At 35.4% G+C, this 11,841-nt stretch overlaps 1 long non-coding RNA gene across 2 annotated transcripts in view; it reads left to right on the top strand.

Moving 5' to 3' along the window:
• Window positions 1-3,622: 3,622 nt before the first annotated feature.
• The window catches only part of LOC137627553 (uncharacterized), a 19,452-nt gene continuing 11,233 nt past the window's right edge, over window positions 3,623-11,841 (top strand). For both annotated transcript variants that reach the window (XR_011041190.1, XR_011041189.1), the window contains exon 1: window positions 3,623-3,765. This is a non-coding gene — a long non-coding RNA (uncharacterized lncRNA). The remainder of the gene's footprint in view (window positions 3,766-11,841) is intronic.

Below are 11,841 nucleotides of genomic sequence, written 5' to 3' on the forward strand. Positions count from 1 at the left end.
TGTAATAAATGCTCGAAGATTCATTACAAAAATTCCAGTGTAAAGGCCACTCATGAATGGCAGAGGCAAGGGACAGTGCCATCTAGGGCATTGGCCTACATATGATCAGCGCCCAAGCCCCCCCGCCTCTTCACCCAAGCTCGGACCAAAGAGGGCCAGGCAGTGGCCGCTGATGACTCAACCGATAGACCTATATGCTCTCCCAAACTCTCCATCCTTAGCTCACAAGGATGGTGAGGTTGCAGTGACCAAAGGAACTTAACGAGTTTGAGCGGGACTCGAGCCTTAGTCTAGCAATCACTAGGCAAGGACGCTACCACCAGGCCTGCGTGAGACCAACCAAAATACTAGTGGTTTTTTTTTTTTTTTTTTTTTTTTTTTTTTTTTTTTTTTTTTTTGCGTAATCCAATCTGTCGCTGGCAATTGGATTGGTGCATTGTTTCTCGAGGAAGGGGAGATCGGGAGTGAGGTTTCCCCCAGTCTCATGTTACGTGTCATAAATACTTTCATTAAAGTTTTATATAACTGCGAGTCCGACCTCTTCATAGTCTGTGTCGCTGGTAGTTTAGACTTCGAAAATTTGAAATAAAGAAGGGACACGATGCCATATATCAAGATTTAAATATATATATATATATATATATATATATATATATATATATATATATATATATATATATATATATATATATGTATGTATATATACACACACACACACACACACATATATATATATATATATGTATATATATGTATATATATATATATATATATATATATATATATATATATATATATATATATGTACATATATATATATATTATATATATATGTATTTTATATATATATATATATATATATATATATATACATACAATCGCTTCAATTTAAGTAGCATAACAGATCTGTTTGTTTTTTAATCCTTCTTGTTCAATTAGATCAACATTTAGAAAAAAACATTATTGTAGCTTAAAGAATATATTCATTTTCATGACCCGCTTTAACTTTTACTTTATCATTCTTGTTTAATTGGATCAAGACTAAAAAAAAAAAACTAAAAATTATTTAAGCTTTAATTTTAGTAGCTTGGCAAATATCAAGGAAAAGAGACTGTTTATCTGAACTTGCCGTAACTCATCTTCCATAGTTGAACGATTCCAGTCAAATTTGATATAGAATTAGACCATCGTGTGTTGAATGCATGGGTGATCTTGTATGTCTATTTTTATGCCCCAATTAGCTGTTCCTAAAGCTTTTTGTTCAACTGAACATGGCTTCGGGAAGAGATTAAAAGGAAGAAGTCAGGAAGTAATGAATACTTTGAAAAAAAAGAAAAAAAGTATATAAATATTGTCTTCGGATGGAAATTGCTATCCCGTAATAAACCTCGCTTTGAAATCCACTGATATTCCACACAACTAAAAGAGAAATTAAATACTTTCTATTATTATTATTATTATTATTATTATTACTACTACTACTACTACTACTACTACTACTACTACTACTACTACTACTACTATTATTATTATTATTATTATTATTATCATTATCATAATTATTATTATTATTATTATTATTATTATTAATATTACTACTACTACTACTACTACTATTATTATTATTATTATTATTATTATTATTATTATTATTATTACTACTACTACTACTATCATTAGCTAAGCTACAACCCTAGTTGGAAAAGCAAGATGCTAAAAGCCCAAGCGCTCCAATAGTGAAAAATAGCCAAGTGAGGAAGGGAAATAAGTGAATAAATAAACGATATGAGAAAAAATTAACAATAAAATTTAAAAAGACAGTAACAACATCAAAACAGATGTGTCAAATATAACCTATAAAAAGACTTATGTCATCCTGTTCAACACAAAAATATTTGCTGCAACTTTGAACTTTTGAAGTTCTACCGAGTCAACCACCCGATTAGGAAGATCATTCTTCAACTTAGTTATAAATTCTGATGTTGCATAAGCAAGATGCTATAAGCCCAGGGGCTCCAACTGGGAAAATAGCCCAGTGAGGAAAGGAAACAAGGAAAAATGAAATATTTTAAGAATAGTAATAACATCAAAATAAATATTTCCTATATTATTATTATTATTATTATTATTATTATTATTATCATTACTTGGTAAGCTACAACCCTAGTTGGAAAAGCAGGATGCTATGCCCAGGGGCTCCAACTGGGAAAATAGCCCAGTGAGGAAAGGAAACAAGGAAAAATAAAATATTTTAAAAACAGTAACATCAAAATAAATATTTCCTATATAAACTATGAAAAATTTAACAAATTAAAAGGAAGAGAAATAAGATAAAAATAGTGTTCCCAAGTGTACCCTCAAGCAAGAGAACCCTAACCCAAGACAATGGAAGGCCATGGTACAGAGGCTATGGCACTACGCAAGACTAGAGAACAATGGTTTGATTTTGGAGTGTCCTTCTCCTATATTTCCCCGTTAAGAAGCGTTTCTTGTTTCATTTAGCGTTATGCATTTTGAACATGAAATGTTATGTATCCATGTTCAGAGTGTAATTTATTTTATATCAGCTGAACATCTAAAGATATATTTGTTAGACCTAAACAGCATAAAATGGCTTTCAGTAGAGATTTCGGGTCATAGAATAAGTTGGAGTCATCCTTAACATTACCCAATGAAATATTATGGAACTTTCTAATAACATTTACCTAATGTCATAATTTAAATCTGAGCCATGGTCTGTTTTCCAGTAATGTTGAAATATCTTATTTTATTAACCGACCTGTATTGTTAAATAAGTCATCCTTGGAACAAGAGAAATAATAAATAAATACATTTTCCCCAAGCGAACAGCCTTGGATCTTCCTATATACAGGTCACAATTCGGCGATTCATATTAATACTTTAACCGATAGAAATGTAAGAAAAAAGTATTGTTACTACGTACGTTTGTGGAAATTCAACCATTTTAGATGTCTTCTTAACTATAGAAACAATTGATACATTTTATATTGAATATTTAAATATAGAAGTATTAGTAACCGGTGTTTATGACAGACAAAGGTGTTACCGTGGACCTTGTTGCAGGGTTGCCAGGTTTTCTAAATGAGAAAAGGCCAACTTCTAATCAAGAGAAGCTTTAAAAGGCCAACCCATTAGTAGAAAAAGGCCAAATATTCAGTATGTAAGGCCTTTTTTCCATATTACTAAAGGCCAAACAATTAAAAAAATATCAAATTTGAGGGTTTTTCCTGAAAAAAGGCCAAACTGGCAACACTGCCTTGTTGAGCGTCCGACTGCGCAACATCGACATCTCTATTCTCTTGTAGTATTGCCACATATGGGAATTTTTCCCTAGATTTGGGGATTTATCCCTAGATGTGGGAATTTATCTCTAGATTTTGGGATTTTTGGGGATATTCTGTACAAATTTCTATGAATAAAGAAGAGTTTATTTGCACTTATTTGAAGTATTGTGAATAATGTTTATATTAGTATATCCTACATGATCAGAAGAAAATATAATTGTGGAAATGGGGATTTTTGTGTTGTTTGGGGAATTTTTTTCATTAAGATTTGAGGATTTTTAGACTAACTCATCTGGCAACACTGAATCTCCTGTCCTTACCAAGTTAACCAAGTTTACGTAATGAGTTCTATTATGTTCCTTTTGATATTCACCATGGCTAATATTGTTATCCGTTATTAAGCAGTTCCCTTGTTCGATATTAAGCCATGGAGTAACATTTGGTTGTGGTAATCGCATCTGTAAGTATATATGTGCAATAAAACTTTGAAGCCATTAATGGTAGGCTATACTCATGCATCTCAATTAATCATTAAGCTAAAGAAGCTTAATATTAGTGTTGTATGTCTGGTCATGTTAACAGGCCAAGATTTTGAAGCTAATTATGCTGTATTGTCCAAAAAATTATCCTAGTCCTAGTTTGTATAGTTAGGCCAAACATTAACGCTTACTCTATATCCTGCAAATTTGAACGCATGGTAGCCTAACCTAGTATTGCATGGTGTATGAATACCAGATGAAAGTGTATTTCTATATTGCAATGATTTTGATTTACTTTAATACTCTTGTTCGGGTTTATTTTAAACGAATAATTAGGAAGTACATTTTAAAAGATAGGGTCTGTTTACCCAAGCATTATTGCAATGCAGTATTAGGCCTACAGCATAATTTTTCATTTATTGGTATAGCTTTAATTTATTGTGTTATATGTATTATACAAGTGTGGTTATGGCTTCATGATACCCAGTGGCTTGTTTTCCGAATCTTCCAATTCTTGCTTAGGCTAAGTGTTTATGAAGGTGTGCTTGTTAATTTGTTAAAAGCCAGGAAACAAAGTGGCCTATGTGTCATGGAATTCATTATTGTATAGTTTTTGACAACACTTATCATTATTCAAAGGGTGAATATTCTTCCCCTGATGTTTTTTATGCAGTTTTGATGAGTTTGTCATTTTTTTCTCTAAAAGGTGGAATAACCAATTGGACTATTTTTCCTCAGACACCACCTATAGTCAATTTCTTTTAGTGAGGCTTATTTGCACCGACTTGCAGCGGTGCCCTATCCGCTCTGAAAAGTTTCCTGATCGCTGATTGGTTGGACGAGATAATTCTAACCAATCAGCGATCTGGAAACTTTTCCGAGCTAAAAGGGCACTGTTGCGAGTCGGTGCAAATCTGCCTCGCTAAAAGAAATGGACTATAGACATTTTGCATGAAATTTTTTTTTTTTTTTTTTTTGCTATTAGAGATTTTGCAGTCAGTTGGGACAGACTGGGAGTAAGATTTCAAAAGTTACGACAGAAAGACCACCACATTTTAAAAGGGAAACTAACACATGAACACCACCTAACCTAACCTAGGAGCTATATCTTTGCCTACTTGGGTCTGTGGCCCCCCCCCCCTCTCCTGTGAATCCCCATAGACTGCTGTATCCTTATCTTACCCTATTTGCTTCACTCCTGGCAAAATAACACTATACCATGATGTTTTGTAAGTCGTAAAACTAATATCGTATTTCAGACAAAGGTAAACAACATTTTCTCCATAAAGAAAATTGATTTGACAAGTAATAAGAAATTTACTCTTGTCCTGACCAACTACATACACCCATTATCATTTTCCAATTACCACCAGCCTACACACCCTAATATGGTTCATGTAAGTGGCATGAAATTAAAGTATCCTAATTACATGTAATTCATATTCTGATAAGCGTTACATGAATGTGCTGTGCACGAAGTCACGTGGGTCACTATTAAAGTATCATTATTGCTGCTGTGGCTCACTTTGCTCTCAAATAAACATTATCTCATTGCTTAAAACAGTTAGGACACCTCACTGATATGAAAAGAACACCTTGTTTTTGTAAGGATGTCAAAGTTTCTGAATTGTTACGTAAAAGAATAGGCCTATTTTATTGTACTTGGGTCAGTTTAAACCCTCACATATGTCGGCCATGACTGAAGTTTTTTTCATAATAAACCGCAGTAGCGCATTTTTTCATAAAAGCACAATAAAAAATGATGATTAAGATATATCTGAGTTCTGATTGGCTAGTTTAAAGTGATGCTAAGTCAGATTGTCAGAGATAGAGAAGGGTAAACCGGAACGCATGCATAATCAGGTCGTCGTCTTAAAACGCATCGTTTCAACACTAAGACCATTAGCCAATGGGGTAGCAATGCATTTACTTGAGGTACTGCATTCTCCTTGAAACATCGTCCTTAATGGGTGAAGCTATTGTTTATGCAGGCAAAAATTGTCCCAACAATTTGCAATGGGGAGTACAGTATTCATGTTGGTTGGAAACAAACATATGAACGAAGTAATTAGACTTGATTAGTATGACACAGAAAACAAAAAACAATTTAGAAAAATTTCATAATTACTGTAATTTGATAATTATTTTTCTAATAAACATTTGCGTAGGTAATGTATTTAGAAGAAATGTTTTGTTTTCATGTGTTTTACCCAAGAAAAATATAAATTACAATGTAGGAAGTGGGTGGGGTCTACCAAAAAATAACTAAATTTTGATCTCCCATATCAGAAAAATGAGTGGCAGACACACAGAAGCTATACTTTTAAGTCTGTTAGGTTAGGGTAACCTCATGGATAAATACCCATTCCATTTATGTAAGGCCCAGCATCCGCAGCTAGTTTTGGTTACAGTCTAGTGTACAGTATTTACCGTCCTATGTTGCCAATGTAATTGGTTAAATGAGACCGGATGTAAGGGGATTTTTGATGAAGGTTAGATTTTCATAATAGGAAGTGATATACAATATATTTTCCCTCTGTACGTACTGAACACGAACTTATAACCTGCTATCATTATATAAGAATCCTGATATTGTACCAAGGTTACATTTATAAGCTTCCATGTGAAGTAAAGTACTCTATAGTACAACACTTAATTGAAGCTCTTAATCATAGCAACAAACTGCCTGGTTCCACTAAATGATGTAATACCAATTTTATTTTTGTATTTAGGCTAATACTTGAGGATGAGGGACATGAAGTGGGAGCTGAAGTAGGTCAAGTCAACGTAAAGAGGATATTTTTTGTACATTAGTTTTTCACTAGGTTGTCTAGTATCCCAATCTAATAGCTCTTTGTTTCCCAATGGTACAGTATTAGAAATATTTAATTGCAACAGTACCTTCAGTTTAAAGGTATTAGGATTTTAGTTCTATGCAGTCATGGGAACTACGCCTACATTCTGAAATTGCAATTTGAGAGTTGATAAAAAATAAAAACGGTGAATTGCATCAACAGAAATCATGTATGTATAAAAAGATATAAGTATTATTAGAATATATGGTTCATATATGTAACCCGTAAGTCACTCACAAAAATATAAAAATGTGCCTATGATTATTACTGAGGTAGGTCTTATCCTTACCTAGCCTAGCCTAGCCTAACCTAATGTAGTATGGGCAGAAAAACTGTCATCAATATGCCACAAGTATTAGCCTATATTCACAGGGTTCCAACCTGACCTCCCCCATGTTACTGAGGAGTTGGTGGAAGCTTGGTTTTACCCTTCTTGATATTGCATTCACTTTGTATACGGCTTACTAGATGATGAAACAAATTTGGAGGATTAAAGAATGGTTCTGTTTAGAAGCTAAGCCTACAGCTTTATCAGACTTGGAAGGTAGAATATACAATTATCTGAGTAGTTCTGAATATCTTTGAAGAAGGCATACCTGTATAGTGTAAACTCCACATTTTGGCTTTGAAGAAGGCATACCTGTATAGTGTAAACTCCACATTTTGGAAGGCAATTTATGATATGGCTTGTAGCAATTCTAACAAGAAGTTACACTAATTCCTGTTGTAAGTAGCACCACTTTACTGGTTTTAAAGTTGAGGGTAAATGCTGCTCTGGTTGTCATACGAATGTATGGAATACCTGATACGTCCTCCTCACCTGTACTCCCTTTTAGGTTAATTTAGGATGTTTCCCTGTAATGAATGCTGGTATCGGCTTCAAGCATGTTTTAATGGGGTCCCAGATGATGGAAAAGCTCATAGTTAAGAGACCATGGTTTCATAGTACATTTCACTATCCTATGGTAAACATTCTTTGTTTCATATGCGCGGATTAGTCTATTATAGACATTTGACATACAAGATGTCCAAAGACAGAAGTTAGTACAGTGGAACCTCTACACACGAACGTATCTACCTCCGAATTTTCCAACACCCGAAGTAAAAATTCGAGCAATTTTTCGACTCTACACCCGAATTTTATTTCGACACGAAGTAAGCAATTTTCGTCATACCGGTTGTATCCGAATTTTTCGACAGGCGAAGTACAATTCGAACACGTTCCTACTCTACACCCGAATTTTTTTTCGACACCCGAAGTAAACAATACCCGTACACGTAGATGGTACTCATAGCGCCGATGTATTTTTTATTTCCGCCGATAGAAGGCAACATTTCTACCTCGGAGGGACCCTCAATTACCGTGGCTTGGGACATTCCTCTGTTCTCGTCGGCTTCGTGAGGTTGTGCCCTGTGCGTTCTGCTATTAACTGTGTTTTAATCGTGATTTTTTACGTTCATCCTTTTACGGTATTTTACGTAAATCGTGGGTCCTAAAAGGCTTAGTTTCGCAAGTGGTAGTGGTAGTGGTGAGAAAAGGAATAAGGAAATGTTTTCTTTAGAAGTAAAGCAAGGAATTATTGAAAAGCATGAGTGAACTTGCAAAAGAACATCACGACGAACTTACTACAGATAAGCTCAAGGAACTCCATGCTATGTCTGAGCACATGAGTGATGACAAGGAAGGGATCGAGGAGGTAAAATATGTGTTAGGTTTGGCGCAAATAAAAGAGGTGTTAGGAAAATATCAAGGCGTGGTCGATTTCATCGACAAATACCATCCAAAAAAATTGCAGGTTTGTCGTGCAGTTGCGCAGTTCGATGATGTTTCCCTAACTTATTTTCAAAACATTCTGAAAAGCTGTACCAAGCAACTTTCTATCGATAGCTTCTTTAAAAAAACTACGAAGCGAACTCGTGATGAAGAGGAAGGAAGTGGTTCAAAGAAAACGGCAAAGAGTGAAGCGAAAGAAAGTGAAACAAAAAAAACGGCAAAGATTGATGAGAAAAAAATTCAATCAATTTTAAGTGTAGAGTGAAAGTGATTAAGATTAATCATCAAAAAGAAAAAAAGAAAATGTAAAAAAAAAATATATTATAAAAAAAATAAATAAGCTAAGTTAGGTTAAAGTTCACAGTGTAAGTTAGAATAAGTTACGGTAGTGTACGTTTATCGTAGTCGCCCTCTCTACCTCCTCGCCGCCCGTCCGTCTCCTCTCTGCATAGCAAGACCGACACCTGCGCTGGACTTTCTAAGGTAAAGTAACGCTAAAAACCCGTTTCTTATTTATTATTTCTTTATAATCATTCTTTTTTACATGTCTATTATCTAATTTAGTGCACATTATTGTCATGTGTAATTGTGTAGTAATTTATTAAGGAGTTATCATAGGTTTTTGGGCTCAACCACAGTTTAATCCTATTTCAATGTATTCTTATGGGAAAATTTGTTTCTACAACCGAACATTTTCTACACCCGAAGTCGGTTGTGGAACGGATTAAATTCGTATGTAGAGGTACCACTGCATATGGTATCTTGAATGTGGGCACAACAGATGACTTGTTACACACAAGCAGCTAGCTACTGATTTGACTGGGTGTTGAGCAGACGAGCAGATGGCTGAAATGTGGATGCTATTAAATGCTTGCCTAGCACTTTGCTGACCGTGCTTGAATGATGTTCCCGTTTATATCAATTGTTCAGCTGTTATATACTTAAATTCAGATATGAGGCCAGACTGTATAATCCTCCATCTACTGTATCGCCTAATCATTATCCTGTGTAGTACTCTTTGTACAGTACAGTGTATACCAAAGAATGATAATTGAGAGAATAACAAATACAGTACTCATAGTAGGTTGGCTAGGGCATGAGCCACTCGTTGAGATACTACCGCTAGAGAGTTATGCGGTCCTTTAACTGGCCAGAAAGTAGTACATTGGGTCTTTCTCTCTGGTTACGGTTTTTTTCCCTTTTTCATACATATACACTGAATAGGTAGCCTATTCTTTATGTAATCTCCTCTGTCCTCTTACACCTGACAACACTGAGATTACTAAACAATTCCTCTTTTCTTAAGAGGTTAACTACTGCACTGTAATTTTTCCGTGGCTACTTTCCTCTTGGTAAGGGTAGAAGAGACTCTTTAGCTATGATAAGCAGCTCTTGTAGGAGAAGGACACTCCAAAATCAAACCATTGTTTTCTAGTCTTGGGTAATACCATAGCCTCTGTACCATGCTTTTCAACTATCTTGGGTTAGAGTTCTCTTGCTTGAGGGTACACTTTGGCACACTTCTATCTTCTTCAATTTCTGGGACATATTGATAATTGATCTACATGGTTCTTCAATTTCTGGGACATATTGATAATTAATCTACATGGTTTCTTTTGATAGAGCTATTATATTGTGTATTCATAACCCCCCCCCTCTCTCTCTCTCTCTCTCTCTCTCTCTCTCCTCTCTCTCTCTCTCTCTCTCTCTCTCTCTCTCTCTCTGAACACCGCCGATGTCTCCATCCTAAGTCTGTAATCTACCGTCCAGGAAGAGCCTTCGTTATTGTTCTTATCTTGCTCCACTCATCCTTCATCTTTGTTCTCTCTCCCACATAACCTCCTCTACTCCCCCACATACCCTCCTCCCCTCCCCTACATACCCTCCTCCCCTCCCCTACATATCGCCTCCCTTCCCTCTGTATCATTATCTAAAACGGGCAAACTTCCACACCTAAATCCGATTTATGAGACAGTCCTTGTCGAAGCTATTCCGTTTTACCCATTGTGATCATTGTCTTATGGATGGGTGGTTTAGCTTCCTGACTGAAAACGGAAAATCTTAAGACTCTCTACTTTGGAGTCCTTAGTTAAGTTTGTATTTTGTTGGAAAATACCCCTTAAAATGCATTTTTTACGTAAGTTTTATTTTCAGACAAAAGATAATTTAGTGGCAGATGTGGTAACCCCCCTGACTGGTGAACGCCAGACTGGGGTTCTTGTCTCGCTCAAACTCGCTAGTTCCTTTGGTCGCTGCAACCTCGTCATCCTTGTGAGCTAAGGATGGAGGTTTTGGGGGAGCCTATAGGTCTACCTGCAGATTCATCAGTAGCCATTGCCTGGCCCTCCTTGGTCCTAGCTTGGGTAGAGAGGGGCTAGGGCACTGATCATATGTGTATGTGGTCAGTCTCTAGGGCACTGTCCTGCTCGATAGAGCAATGTCACTGTCCCTTGGCCCTGCCATTCATAAGTGACCTTTATACATACTCATATGTTTTGACTTGCTTCTATCCAGCCCGGGTTCAGTGGTTTTTTTTTTTTTTTTTTTTTTTTTTTTTTTTTTTTTTTTAAGCATCACTGGCCCTTTATATAATATAGAAATGGTGTTCCTCTATATTCAGGGCTGTTAATGACTTACTCTCTCAGTGCTTGGGCTTTAGCCCTAAAATCTCTTATATTATTGTCCAGGGAACACAAGTCTATTGAATAACAAATCAGTGTGTTTCAAATTGGATTGAAAGGTTTTTTTTATGAAGTTTGTTTAAAGTAAAAAAAAATAAACGAAAATTAAAACGTTATGTACTCTAGCTGTGATATTCTCATGCCATTGGTTGTGGTGTTGTGGCTAAGCAATTTCGTTTCTTCCCCTGGCCCGTGTTCAAATTTCTGTAAAGGAAGTAATGAGTTATTTATTTAATTTCCTATTCAACGTTTAATAGGTTTTTAGAGCAGTGTCCAATCTTTGTAAACAGATTTTTTTTATCATATATCCATAGATTTTGTGAATGTGGTCAGTTGATTTTATATTTCTGTATCAAGGAACCCCTCTCCCCTCCCCTTTAGGTAGTTACTAGAGGGAGATGTATCCATCCCATGTATAGTAATTTTCTTATTTCAGTGAATATGAAAAAGCGAGAGGTAAACTGTTATTTTATGTTGTGGTTAAGCGGGTAATTCCTTTCTTTCCTCTGATCTTGGTAGCAAGACTGGAACTTGCTACCAAATTCCGAGTTGTAAGCTCGAAAAATTTTTGAATTTTCGAGTATATTGGTTGAATTATGTATAAAGAAAATGGTAAATAAAAAAGGCTTCACTTTTGATTCCCTTGAAAACAAATTAATGTTTTCGGTGGTTTGATCTTTTGGGAACACTTGGAGACCCCAATAGGTTGATTAAAGCTGTGTATAACTATTTTTTTTAATAAAATTA

This window comes from Palaemon carinicauda, chromosome 35 (genome assembly GCF_036898095.1).
Source record: "Palaemon carinicauda isolate YSFRI2023 chromosome 35, ASM3689809v2, whole genome shotgun sequence".
In the NCBI taxonomy this organism is placed as follows: Eukaryota; Metazoa; Arthropoda; class Malacostraca; order Decapoda; family Palaemonidae; genus Palaemon; species Palaemon carinicauda.